Below are 14,821 nucleotides of genomic sequence, written 5' to 3'. Positions count from 1 at the left end.
TTTTTTTTTAATTTAAATTATATATGTATATGTATAAATATTTTAAGTAGTTGCTAGTACCATTCCTTATGAGATTTTCAGACATTCTAACTGCTATTTTATTCTCCTTCCTTCTGTATTATTCTCCCTCCTCCCTCCCTACATAGAACCTCATTTTCCCATTCCCCTTCAGATCACAGGGCCCATCCTCCTATTGCTTAAGACAACATGTACTTCAGACACAGGGCCCAGAGGCTCCTGAGCTAGAATTGATGTGAAAGCCTTCTTCTGAGGACCAACTTTTATGGTCTCAAAAGGTACAATGCAAACCGGGTGTGGTGGCACATTCCTTTAATCCCAGCATTAGGGAGGCAGAGGCAGGTAGTAGAGGCCAGCCTGGTCTACAAAGAGAGTTCCAATATAGCCAAGGCTACACAGAGAAACCCTGTCTCAAAACAAACAACAGAACAAAACAACAGTAACAACAACAACAACAAACAAAACAAAGTAGGCACGCAACCATAGTTCTGCCCAGCTGTGATCCCCTCTGAACCATAACTACAACCAGCATGGTCCGATAGCCCTCAAGGTGCATTGGCGTCATGAGTATTGATGGTAACCAATACCTCCTCATTGGACTAAAAACCCCTTCAAAAAGACGAAGTCCTGCCTAGTACTGGAAATGTAGCAAGTACACAGGACTGAGGTCACAGATCTTCGAGGAGAACTTACAAGCACCACCATACAGCATAACTTCCAAAACTGTATTTTTTAAAGATTTGTCATACTCACAGGTAAGCAAGGGCTTTGCTTTTCCCTGGGGAAACGTCTCTTTGCAGCAGATCGAGACCAGTACAGAAAACCGCAGCCCATCAAAGTGCCGAGGTGTGGTGCGCAGTCCCAATGGATACGTCTACGAAACACCTACTGAACCCAAGGCACCTGAAACGTCATGCAAGAGGGAGTAGAGAGATTTAAGAGTCAGAGGAACAGGAAGTTTGCTGTGAGATCCTACTCCTGGAATATCAGAAGGTACACTCACCAATATGACTGCCTAAATATGAGATGAACAAGGATGACGCCAACAGCCGTGCAGCCGTGGAAAGGGAAAGCCCAGGAAGCCTCTGCACTGCACACCAATGACAGGCAGCCAAGGAATGCTGGGAAAAGGAAATAGTCTTCTCAGGGGACAGCACACTGATTGGTTATCCAGTACCCAATGGCCAGCCCTGAAAACATGCACACAAGTAATATTGTATAGACCGAGCAGGTTTTATTTATGTGTGTGTATGTATGTATGTGCATATGCATGTATGTATGTATGTATGTAATAACAACTAATGATAAGGAGCCCATAAACTTGAAAGAAAGCAAAAGTGAGTGTTTGGAGGGCTTTAAGGGAGCGATGGAAAGGAGGAAATGATATAATTATGTCATGATTTCAAAAATAAAAATAAATGAATCATTTTAACAGTTTGGTATTTCTATTAATTCAGCCTAATACTTTAGGTTTTACTCCCTTTTCCCCTATAATGGAAAAAGATTTATTCCCCCCTCACCCCCTTATTTCAATCCCTGTTTAATATCAGGGTTGGTCTTAACAGTTAGATTCTGTTAGGTCTGCTCAAAGCCTATGCTTAAGAAGAACATTTTAGAGTTACAAATGGTAGGTAGGGGTCCGGTGGGGGGATGACTCAGTGGTAACACGCTTGCCTTATCAGCATGAGGGCCTGTGTTTGGATCCCCAGAACCCACATAAAAGCTGGGTGTGGTAGCATGCACAGGTGCAGTCCCATTGCTCTTAGGTGTGGTAGCATGCACATCTGCAATCCCACTGCTCTTAGGTGTGGTAGCATGCACATCTGCAATCCCATTGTTTATAGGTGTGATAGCATGCACAGCTGCAGTCCCATTGCTCTTAGGTGTGGTAGCATGTACATCTGTAGTCCCATTGATCTTAAAGAAATATGGGAGAGAGAGGTAAAACATTTCTGAATGCTTCCAGCAAACACAAGGGTAGCTAGCTTCTTACAGGCTTTTTCATGAAAGAGGACTTATTAGCTAGATAGTGAGACTATTTCAAATTTTATTTAATTAAGCATGCATTCACTTATTTAACATCACAAATGTTAAACGTATTCTGATAACACAGAAACACATGTACTAATTAATCAGGATAATCTGTGATTCACAAAAGTAGAAAATAGACATGTATAAATATACATTACCTTATTACGTACTAACATATCATAATATGTTTCTTTTTCATCTCTGCTTTTAATGTGTACCAATATTGCTTCTATGTGGCTCAGTCTCATTTGCTGTTATGTTTCATGACATATCATAATATGTACTTACTAAATTTATAATAATTTACTTAATGAACACTCAGGGTTCATATATATTATATATACATATATGTAATATATTATAAAATAGGAAACATGTCTCTTTACATAAAATACTACATGTTATTTTCTGAGTGAGGTGGCTAGGCAGATAATGACACATTAGTATGTGGTAATCACTGCACACTCATTGTCTAGGAAAGCTTGAACATATTCTCTTACTGACTGAAATTATCACCCTATTTCCATACCTTTTCCATCCCTAAGTGTATCTATTATTCATTAACATTTTGTTTATTGGTGTTTCAGAATTTTATTAGGATATGTACTGATTAATTTGAGGTATATAATCGGATCCATAGGGTCTTCTAGAGGAATAAACTCTAATATGCTGTCAATATTTAAGAATAATTATATTGCTATTTCCCATCGAACAATATAAGAACAGAACAGGTTATCACTTGTTTGTATTCCTCTGGGTTTTATTCTTTTGATCCAACCATTATACCAGAATTATCTTGGACTTTTCACCCCAAATTTCCGATTTTCATTAGTTACCAATATTTTAAAAGATGTTCAAATTTTATTATCTAAAATTCAGTATTTTTGACATCTCTTAACAAAACTATTGTTAATGTTTTGCTGCAATATTTTTGTATGTTTTTAGGAGATTTATGCATTAGAGCTTTACTAATCTTTGGATGTCCAAAAGAGATATTTTTATCTTAATTTCTCAATTTAATGTTAGATTAAATATAAGAGTCACTTTCATGAAGTTTGCCCCAAGGTCAGTATGGGAAGCTCCAAGCTTTCACTCTCTCATTTAATTAAGTATATATCTACAAAAGCTGTGTGGAAGCTTGAGAAAGGATCCACAGCAACCAAACAGCCAACCAAGGAAGAAACAGGCACACTCTGAATCATGGGAGGCATCCTGGTTCCTTCTCAGTTGCAAGCCCCTCCCCCACAGATACAATGTTAGGGATGCTGAGAGACTGGTTTCTGAATCACATGGCTCCGTGCTCAGGCAGAGATGTCCTGGTTTGAACCTCAGATTGGAAGCTACAACAATGGGAAAACTGCAGGGCGGCTGCAGAGTAACAGACACCTTGGGACAAGTGATTATAGGCAGAAAAATATGATAGAGCATTCAACACTTCAAGAAACAAGTGAGAGAGACTCTTTGGGGAATTAACTTTTAAAGGAAGCCCTATATTTAGAGAAACTAGAAAGAAAAGCATACACACTAGCCCATGGAGGAGGACACATGCCCAACACTGACCTGGTAAAACCAAAAGCATTCGCGCCAGGCTGAATATGCCCTATTTAGAGTCAGTCTGCACAAACTGGAAAACATGCTTTCAAATTAATCAATCAAATGTTCAACTTTCAATGAAATGATACAGAACATTAGATAGAAAAAGATAGATAGATAGATAGATAGATAGATAGATAGATAGATAGATAGATAAAGGAGGCAAGGGAAGCAAAGAGAAAGAAAACAAGACAAAAACAAAAAAATCCCATGTCCTATTAAAAAGAACCAAACGGTAGTTCTAGAGAAAAACAATACAACTAGTTATAAAGTTCAGTTTTGGAGTCCAATAGTAGATACACATCGGTATGCAGAAGCAGAACTGAACTTGAACACAAGTCATATGGCAATAATAAAAGACTATACACAGAACCCAAGAGGCTCATGGAGCACCATCAAGCCGACCAATCGAGGTGTTGTAGGAGACACAAGAAGAGGAGGAAGAAGAGGTGTTTGAAATAATGATGTCTTGAACATTACAATTTTGAAAAAAGTCTCTTCCGTGTAGACAATCTAGAAGCCGACACTGACACATATTAATATCAGCTTGTCAAATGTCAGGCACAGGGAGTCTTAAAAGCAATGAGAGAAAAGAAAAAAAAAGTGTGCCACGATAATCGGCGAACAGGGTTGTTCAGCAACATATTTTCAAACCAGAAGGTACTAGAATAAAATAAAGTATGGAGAGTGTCAACTGAAAACACTGTATCTGGTGAAACTGTCGTTCAGGAATAAGGGAAAAACTGAAGACATTTCCAGATAAGCAAAAGCTTGTGGAAGTGTTAAAGTGAGACTTTAAGCTAGAATGAAAGGATGTTTGTCTTTTTTAATTAATTAATTAATTTAATTTACATTCTGATCTCAGCTACCCCTCCCTGCTATCCTCCCTTTGTCCTCACAAAAGGGGAGGTCTCCTATGGATATAAACCAGCCTTGGCATATCAGATTGCAGTAGGACTAGGAACATTTTCTCCTAATGTGACTAGACAAAGCAACCCAGTTAGAAGGAAGAGATTTAAAGATAGACAAGAGGATCAGACACAGCCCCTGCTCTTGCTGTCCGGAGGCCCACATGAAGACCTAGCTGCACATCTGCTACATATGCACAGAGTGTGTAGTTCCATCCCATTCACGCTCTTTGGCAGTTCTATCTCTGTGAGCACCCATGGGCCCAGATTAGTTGATCCTGTAGGCTTTATTGTGGCAACTTTGACCTGTCTGGTTCCTTCAATCCTTTCTCTCTTCCACTTGGTTTCTCAAGCTCTGCCTAATGTTTGGATGTGGGTCTCTGCATCTGTTTCCATCGGTTTCTGGATGAAGTCTCTCAGATGACAGTTATGCCTGCAAGTATAGAAGAAATCATTAATAGTCTGGGGGGGGGGGGTGGACTCTGTCTCATGTTACAGGTCTCAGGGTGAGCCAGTCATTGGTTGGCCATTTCCTAAATTTCAGTTCCACCTTTACCTCTGCACATCTTTTAGGCAGGAAAAATTATGGGCCTAAGTTTTATGGCTGGGTTGGTGTCACAAACCCTCCATTGGAAGTCCTTTCTGGTTACAGGAGATGGCCATTTCAGGTTCCATATACCTCATTGCTACCAGTCTTAGCTAGCAATAGATTCCTGGAAGTTTCCATTGCTCTAGCTTTCTATGTCATCCTAGAGATTGCCCCTCCTCACCATTTCCAGTTCTCTCTAGAAGCACTCTCTCCCTCCATCCTCCACGGACTTGATCCTTCCTGCTCTTTTCCCACCTCTCTTTCACACAGTCTCCTCCATCCATCCATCTATTCATCCATCCATCCCAGTGGCTATTCTATCCCCCGCCCTACCCATCAATGATATTCAAGCATCTTCCCTTGGGTCCTCCTTGTTACTTAGCTTCTTTGGGTCCGTGATTGTGGTTATCCTGAACTTTCTGTTAGTTTACTTTTTTTACATTTCTTTTTGAGACAGGGTTTCTCTGTGTGGCCTTGACTGTCCTGGACTCACTTTGTAGACCAGGCTTCCCTCAAACTCACAACAATCCACCAGACTCTGCCTCCTGAGTGCTGGGATTAAAGGCATGTGCCACCAAACCTGGAAGTTATCCTGAACTTTATGGCTAATATCCACTTATGAGTACATACATTTGTGTCTTTCTGCATCTGGGTAACCTCACTCAGGATGATCTTTTCTAGTCCCCCCCCCCCCATTTGCCTGGAAATTTCAGGATGCCCTTGTTTTTGATAACTGAGTAGTATTCCATTGTGTAAATGTACCACAGTTTCTTTATCCATTCTTCAGTTGAGGGACATCCAGGTTGTTTCCATATTCTGGCTATTACAAACAAAGCTGCTATGAACATAGTTGAGCAAGTGTCTGTGGTATGGAGGAGCATCTTTTGGATATATGCCCAGGAATGGGATAACTTGGTCTTGAGGTAGGATTATTCCAAAGTTTCTGAGAAACTGCCAAATTCATTTCCAAAGTGGTTGTACAAGCTTGCACTCCTACCAGCAATGGAGGAGTATTCCTCTTACTCCACATTCTCACCAGCATGACTTGTCATTTGAGTTTTGGATCTTAGCAATTTTGACAAGCGTAAGATGGAATTGCACAGTCATTTTGATTGTCATTTCCCTGATGACCAAGAACTTTGAACGTTTCTTTAAGTGCTTCTCAGCCATTGATTCCTCAGTTGAGAATTATCTTTTTAACTCTGTACCCCATTTTTAATTGGGTTGTTTGGTTTGTTGGTGTCTAATTATTTGAGTTCTTTATATACTTTGGTACTAGTCCTTTGTCAGATCAAGGGTTGGTGATGATCTTTTCCCAGTCTGTAGACTGTTGTTTTGTTCTGTTAACAATGTCCTTTGCCTTGCAGAAGCTTATCAGTTTCCCTCCATTTAATTTGATATTGGCTATAGGCTTTCTGTATATTCCCTGTATTGTGTTTAAGATGAGCCTTGATTCCCTGATATCTCCAAGACTTTAAACATGAATGGGTGTTGGATTTTGACAAAGACTTTTTCAACATCTAATGAGATAATTATGTGGGTTTTTTCTTTCAGTTTGTTTATATGGTCGATTACATTGCTGGATTTTTATATCCGAAGCGATTCTTGCATCCTTAGAATGAAGCCTACTTGATCATGTGGATGATGCTTTTGGTGTGTTCTTGGATTTGGTTTGTAAGAATTTTATTGAGTATTTATGTGTCAGTGTTCATAGGGAGAATGATATGAAGTTCTCTTTCTTTGTTGAGTCTTTGTATGGTTTAAGTATCAGGTAGATTGAGCCTTCTTAAAATGAATTTGTCAATGTTGCTTCTGTTTCTATTTTGTGGAATAGTTTGAGAAGTACTGATATTAGCTCTTTTTTGAAAGTCTGGTAGAATTCTGTGCTAAAAGCACCTAGCCTTGAGCTTTTTCTTTTTTATTTCTTTCTTTTTGTCTTTTGTTTTTTGTTTGTTTCCTTATTTCTTTGTTTTTTTGTTTGTTTGTATTTGTTTTTGTTTGGTTTGGTTTGGCTTGGTTTGGTTTGGTTTGGTTGGGAGACTTTTAATGACTGCTTCTATGTCATTATTGTAATTGATTATAGATCTGTTTAAGTTGTTTACCTAATCATACATGGTATCTATCAAGAAAATCATCCATTTTTTAGATTTTCTAATTTTGTGGAGTACAGGTTTTTGACGTAAGATGTAATGATTCTTTGTATTTCCTCAATGTCTGTTGTTATATATCTTTTTCATTTCTGAGTTTGTTAATTTGGATATTCTTTCTTTGCCTTTTAGCTAATTTGTCTATGTTTTATCTATTTTATTGATTTTTCTCAAAGAACCAACTCTTGGTTTCTTGATTCTTTGTATTGTTCTCTTTGTTTTTCACTTATTGAATTCAGCCTTGAGTTTTATTATTTACTGCCATCTGCTCCTCTTGGGTGCATTTACTTCTTTCTGTTCTAGAGCTTTCAGGTGTGCTGTTAAGTTGCTAGTATGGCATCTCATTAATTTCTTTATGAAGGCACTTAATGCTATGAACTTTCCTCTTAGCATTGCTTTCCTTGTGTCCCATAAGTTTGGATATGCTGTATATTTATTTTCATTAAATTCTAAAACGTCTTTTTTTTTCTTTATGTCAGTTCAGTTTTCTCAGGTATTTAGGCATTTTGCTGTTTCTGCTATTGTTGAAATCCAGCTTTAATCCATAATGGTCTGTTAAGATTCTGGGGGTGGAGTGTATTTAAATTTTCTTGTTTCTGTTAAGACTCCCTTTGTAATTAAGTTTATGGACAATTTTGGATGAGGTTCTATGAGGTACTGAGAAGAAGGTATATTCTTTTGTGTTTGGGTAAAATATTCTGTAGATAATTGCTAGGGACATTTGATTCATAACATTTGGTAGTTCTGTTATTTCTCTATTTAACTTTTGTGTGCATCACCTGTCTCTTTTTGAGAGTGGGGTGTTGAAGTCTCCCACTATTAAAGTGCGGAGTTTGATGTGTGATTTAAGTTTTAGTAATGTTTCTTTTATGAATGTGGGTGCCCTTGCATTTGAGGCACACATATCCAAAATTGAGATGTCATCTTGGTGGATTTTTCCTTTAATGAGTATGATATGACCTTCTCCAACTCTAGCCTATAGCTTCACCTGCTTTCTCTGAAGTCCACCAGTGCTTGGAACCCCAGGCCACTCTGGGTCTAGGAACACCAGAGACAAGGTTAGCACCTAAAGCTCCACAGCCAAAAGACCACAGAAATACCAGAGGAGATACCCTACTTGACTTGAAGGCTTGCAAGTCAGCAGAACCCAAAGTCACTCAGGCCAGAATAGAGAGAAGAAACAGAAACCACTGGGGAAAACATCCAAAAACTACTCATTCAACACAGATAAACTCAGAAATCAGCATATAAACCTATAATAATTACAAAACTTACGTAGCTAAAGGCTAGTATAAAAGCACAATCAACAACAGCCAGGGCTTTATGGCACCAACAGAACCCAGCTATTCTACTACAACAAACCCTAGATATCCTAACACAGCTGAAGAACAAGAAAATGACCTTAACTTTAATCTTGTTAAGATGATAGAGGCCTCTAAAGAGGAAATGAATAAACCCCAGAACAAAATACAGGAAAATACAATCAAACAGGTGACAGAGATGAATAAAACTGTCCAAGACATAAAATGATAGAAGCAATAAAGAAAATACAAACTGAGTAAATCCTGAGGATGGAAAACCAGGTAACAGATTGGAACATACAAACACAAGCATCACCAACAGAATACAAAAGATGGAAGAGAAAAATCTCAGGCATAAAAATACAAAAGAAGAAATTGATACTTCAGCCCAAGAAAATGTTAAATATAAAATGTTCCTGACACAAAGCATCCAGGAAATCTGGAAAACTATGAAAAGACAAAACCTAAGAATGATAGGAATAGAAAAAGGAGAAGATTTTTTAAAAATCCTAGAAGAAAATCTAGCCTAAAGAAAGAGATGCCTATAAACATACAAGAAGCTTACAGAACACCAAATGGATTGGAGCAGAAAAGAAAATCTTCTCACCACAAATAATGAAAACACTAAATGTACAGAACAAAGAAAGAATATTTTCCTCCTGCTGCAAGAGGAAAAGACCAAGTAACATATAAAGCAGATCTATGAGAATTACACTGGCTTTTCATCAGAGACTCTAAGAGCCAGAAGGGATGTCTTGCAGCCTCTAAAGAGACCGTAAATGCCTGTCCAGACTACTATACCCAGCAAAAAATTCAATCTCCATAAATGGAGAAAACAAGATATTACACAAAAAAAGCAAATTTAAACAACATCTACCCACAAATGAATCCCTACAGAAGATAATAGAAATAAAACTCCAACCCCAGAAGGTTACCTACACCCATGAAAACAAAGACAATACATAATTTCACACCAAAGAAGGAAGGAAGCACATAAACACAGACACACATAAATTCTACCACCATAAATATCCAAACAATGTTAATTAACATTCATTGGCATTAATATCTCTCGACTTCAGTAGACTCAATTCCTTAATAAAAAGACACAGGCTAACAGAATGGATACAAAAACAGGATCCATCATTCTCCTGTGAAGGAGAGATAAACATATTTTTTTGTTTAGATCACAAGTGGGGTATGAGAAAAAGACTTGTGAGAGAGCAGGTGATGTTTATCCCCATAGAAGTCAAACCACCATGTGGGGGAGATTGGATATTAACCAGCAAAAAACATCCTTGAACAATTCTGAGAGGAGGTATAAAAATGAGCCAAAAACAAGAGGTGGGGCCTTTGGAGAGTTGAGATAGTTTTGGCTGTTCATTGCTACACTTCAAGACACTCTTAGAGAGAACCCTGGAGGGCTTTGAGGCTCCGGCTGAGGTTCAGGTTCTGGTAGTTCCAGGTTCCATAGAAGAAATACTGCTGACTAGGCTAGGAGAATTGTTCCTCGGAACTGATATCCTTACGGTTTCGTTACTGTATTCTTTAATCTTCTTTTCCTATTGTTTAGGTTAGTTGGGTTATAAGTGAAGTACTCTCATTTAATAAGTTCATAATAAAATATATTTGCTAAGAAAATTGAGCCTATACTGTTGTGTGCAAAAAACATACCTCAGCATTAAAGATAGACATGCTCTCAGAGTAAATGGCTGGAAAAAAGTGTTCCAGGCAAGTGGACCCAAGAAACAAGATCAAGTAGCCATTCTAATATATAACAAAATAGACTTTCAACCAAAATTAATCGAAAGGATGTTTGTCTTAGTTGGAGTTTCTATTGTTGTGATAAAACATCATGGCCAAAACACCTTGGTAAGAAAAGGGTTATTTCAGCATACAAGTCTCAGGTCACACTCTTAACACTGAAAGAAGTCAGTGCACAAATTCAAGGCAGGAACATGGAGGCAGGAACTGAAGCAAAGATCATGGAGGAACACTGTTTACTTGTTTGCTCCAATCAGCCTGCTTTCTTACGCCACCCAGGACCACCTCCCTGGGGGGTAAAATCTCTCTTAGTGTGATGGGCCCTTTTCCATCAATCATTAACCAAGAAAATGTCCCACATGTTTACCCACAGGTGAATGTGATTGAGGCATTTTTTTCAACTGTACTTTTTCTCTTCTCAAATGACTCTACCCAAGGTCTAACCAAGACAGTAACTGGAAGCCTTAAAAACATATAAAAAGTTCTGTAGTAAAGATAAACATATGGAAACCTTAGAAACTCATAAAATTTTGTTTCATTGTTCTGTTTTTAAACTTTAAGGAGTTAATAGAGAAGAAACAAAATGGTAAGTTTATATCAATAAGTATATATTTTAATAGTAATGATTTGTGATACCCATTATCTTATATGAAGGGGATACATAGAGTGGCATTGGAAAACTTCAGGGTTACTCACAGACACTTTGGGGCAAAGGATCTCAGACAGAAAAATACAATGAAGCATTTAACATTTCAAGAAGCAGGTGAGACACACTTTTCCAGAAATTAACTTTTAAAGGCAGCTCTGTATTCATACAGAAAAGCAAGAAAGAAATGCACCCATACTAGCCCACGGAGAACATGCACAACACTGACATGAGAAGACTAAATTTCATATAAAATTGGAGTTAAATTACTATCTGTTTCAAATAGCTGCAACTTTAAGCAGTTTTGTGTAAATGCTGTAACAACAAAAGTACCTTTAGGATTTATACAAAATGAAATGAGAAGAGAATCAACTTTGTCAGTAAAGAGAATCAAGTAAAAACAAAAAAAGACAGGAACAGAGGAAATGACAGATAACAATAAAACACACAGAAAACAACAAGTAGTGGTGTAACCTGAGGGTGTAGGTCAGTTGATAGAGTGTGTTCAAGTTCCCTGTACCACATAAATCTAGTTTGGTGGTGCATGCCTATAATCCTAGCACTCAGGAGGTGGAGCCTCACCACAAGTTCAAGGTTACAAGAAATTTCATAATGATAAAAGGGACAATTCATGAGGAAAATATAGTAATAATAATAGATACACAGTATATAAAATAGAGATTGGTAGAATTAAGAGGAGAAATAAAAATAAACAAATAAAAGATTCCATGATAATAGGAGAAGCTTTACTACACTCCAGTTTTAATAAGGAAAAGAGCTAGTTGGCATAAGGTTAGTAAGGAAACTAAAGGCTTAACATTGGTAAAATAAGCCTGGCGAGATGACTCAACAATTAGGCTCACTTGCTGACCTTACAGAGGGCTTGAGTTCATGACTATCACCCAAATGGGACAGCATGCAGCCACTTAAAACTCCAGCTCCAAGCGATCAGACATTCTGTTTTAGACTCTGTGGGTACCCACATACATATGACATTCACACACACACACACACACACACACACACACACACACACACACACATACACACACACACACACTAAATAAATAAATAAATAAATAAATAAATAAAAATAAAAATAAATCTAAAAACCCCACTATAAAATAATTAGACCCAGAAGACATACAGAATATTTCACTCTTTAACATCAACATACACATGGACATTCTACAGAATATAATTTTTGTTATGTTACCAGGTACAATTTAACACATTAAAAAGTTGAAATAATATGCAGAACTTTTCTATTGCAATGAAATTAAATCGTAATTTGCCTAAATTGAATTTGGAAGAGCTAATAATATGCAGAATTCAGACATTTTTAAATACATTGTGATTATGGAGGAAATAATAAGGGGAATTACAACTAAAATACTTGAAGACACAAAAATGAAGATGCAGCATGTCAGAGTTCATGGGATGTATTGAAAGCAATGCTAAAGAGAAAGTTTTATATTTGTGAACATTTTCAAAAGGAATCTAACTATGGACCATGTGTGTCAGATTCCAATCTGTGAGAAAAATATCTGACAGAGGAGCTGGAGAAAGAGGCCAGTGGGTAAGAGCATTTGCTGCTCTTGCAGAGGACCTAACGTGGTAGTTTGAATGGGAATGGTCCACATAGGTTCATATATTTGAATTCATACTTGGTCGTCAGTTGGTGGAACTGTTTGGAAAGGATGAGGAGGTGTGGCATTGTTGGTGGAGGTGTCTCACTGGGAGGTTTCAAAAGGCTAAGCCACTCCTAGTTAACTCTCCTGCCTCATGCTCATGGATAAGATTTCATTTCTCAGCAAGTCAGCTCTCTAGCAATGCGCCTATCTGCCTGCTAGCATGTTCCTCTCCATGATGGTCACAAATTCTAAACCTTGGAAACCATGAGCCCCACACTGAATGTTTTATAAGTTGCCTTGGCCATCGTGTTTGTTATAGCAATCAAAACGTAACTAAAACACCTAGGTTTGGTGACCAGCACCCATATGGTTGCTTACAGCTATTTGTCACTCCATTTTCCAGAAATCCAGTGAACTTTCTGGCCTCCAGACGTACTGTACACATCTGTTGCATTTACACACATGCAGGCAAAATACTCAGATACATAAAAAATTAAAAACCTTCACAAAAGAGACATGAAAGAAAGTATTTAAGAAGAAGGAGGACTTGTTCTGGCTCACAGATTCACAGTGGCTATGGTCACTTGGTGAGACACAACATCATGGTCTAGGAAGATGTGCCAGAGCAAAATGTTGCGGTCATGATGGTAAAAAACAGAGAGACAACATAGTCCCGATTCCTTGGTGCCTTAGACTCTAAATACAACTCTAAAACAAAGACACAAACTCTTAAGGTATTACAATCAGGGAAATAATGCACATAGGATAGAGGCAAAGAAAATGCACATATTGAAATTATCCTTGACTAATTCTTTTTATTTCCTACATACAATGTTATATAAGAAACACATGAACTCATTTAAAATCCTTCTTGAGTGTAAACTCCATTCCTTGTTCTTATTCTTATAAAAGGATTTTGCATGTATCCATGGAATTCTGAAAGGCCCCAGGATACATTCAGCTTTTGTTTTTTTGTTTTTTGTTTTTATGAATTTTGCTAACACACTCAGTTGCAGTGTTTTAATTATAAGCTCAAGAGCTTCTCTGTCTTAGATAAATACTCCTTTTTGTCCTTAATTATATCTCCTCTTAGCTTACTGGATTTTTTCCACCTAGAACTAATATTTCAGGAATGCTAGCATTCATGGTCTATCTTCTTATCATCTTCATATATATTGGGGGGATTCCCTTGACTTCATTCTCTTCATTATTAATTTTAGTGGTATTAAATTTCTTTGTGTAGTCTTACTGAATTATGTTTCTCAACATATGTTTGTTTTCAAAGACATCTTCCTAGCTGATGATTTCCTTTCCTATTTGAAACTTCTTATCTTTGCGTGGCACATCACCCCCACTTTTTTCCTAAGTAAATTAACTTATATTTTTGACTGGATACGTTTTTGTGAATCAAATGTTTGCTGAGAAGTAATTTTGTACCGTTGTTTACTTTGGAATTTATCTTCCATGCTGCTGATGGAATGCCTTAATATGCAACAAGCTCCCATTTGTGAAAGACACAGAAGGCAGATGAGTATAGGTATCTGGTATAGAACTCTCTGCTGTCTTTATGTCCTTGGTATTCCATTGTTAGGATCATGATGGTTGTCTGCAAGCATTTATAGTTGTGTATCTTCCTGATTGTGGCACTTCACTGCAAAGTTTGGAGGTCTGAAGCAAGCAAGCTTTTTCTCCCCTTTAATAGCTATCAAATCTACCCCCCCCCTCAAAGATTCCCCTGTTGAGTGGGAAATGAGTCTGTTTGGCTCTAACTAGAACTGGTTGTCTTTCTTTTGTCCTACCCCATCCCCATCTCCAGACATTAGATCTCACTGGAGGACCTGAGCTGCCATACTGTGCTATGGGTCTCCTGCTGCTTAGCATTTGTCCTAGGCCACTTTCTGGCCAGAGGTTACCTCTAGTTAAATATGGCTCTCAGCTCAGAATAAGATGCTAAATGAAGGACTGGGTGTGTGGATCAGACATGGATTTCCACAATGCTTCCGGGACATTTAGTAGTTATTTTCTCTGATTACTGTTCTAGGAGCACTGTTTTGCTATCCTTATTTATGACCTCTTGTCTTGACCATTCCATGACTCTCTCCCATATTTCCCTTCAGAAGAGAGTTTCAGCCATGATTTCCTTTTCATTGCAATATAAGTTTTAGTGATCCTGAAGCACCTATGGTGTCA

At 37.8% G+C, this 14,821-nt stretch overlaps 1 long non-coding RNA gene across 1 annotated transcript in view; it reads right to left on the bottom strand.

The window, feature by feature from the left end:
- Positions 1–4,505: 4,505 nt before the first annotated feature.
- Positions 4,506–14,821, bottom strand: part of LOC311595942 — a 97,518-nt gene continuing 87,202 nt past the window's right edge. The window contains exon 3 of the long non-coding RNA XR_014778628.1: positions 4,506–4,983. This is a non-coding gene — a long non-coding RNA (uncharacterized lncRNA). The remainder of the gene's footprint in view (positions 4,984–14,821) is intronic.

Source organism: Acomys minous (genome assembly GCF_964271855.1).
Source record: "Acomys minous genome assembly, chromosome: 4".
Classification (NCBI taxonomy): Eukaryota; Metazoa; Chordata; class Mammalia; order Rodentia; family Muridae; genus Acomys; species Acomys minous.
The sequence above is the reverse complement of the archived record's forward strand: the minus strand, read 5'-3'. Positions and strand labels throughout refer to the sequence as shown.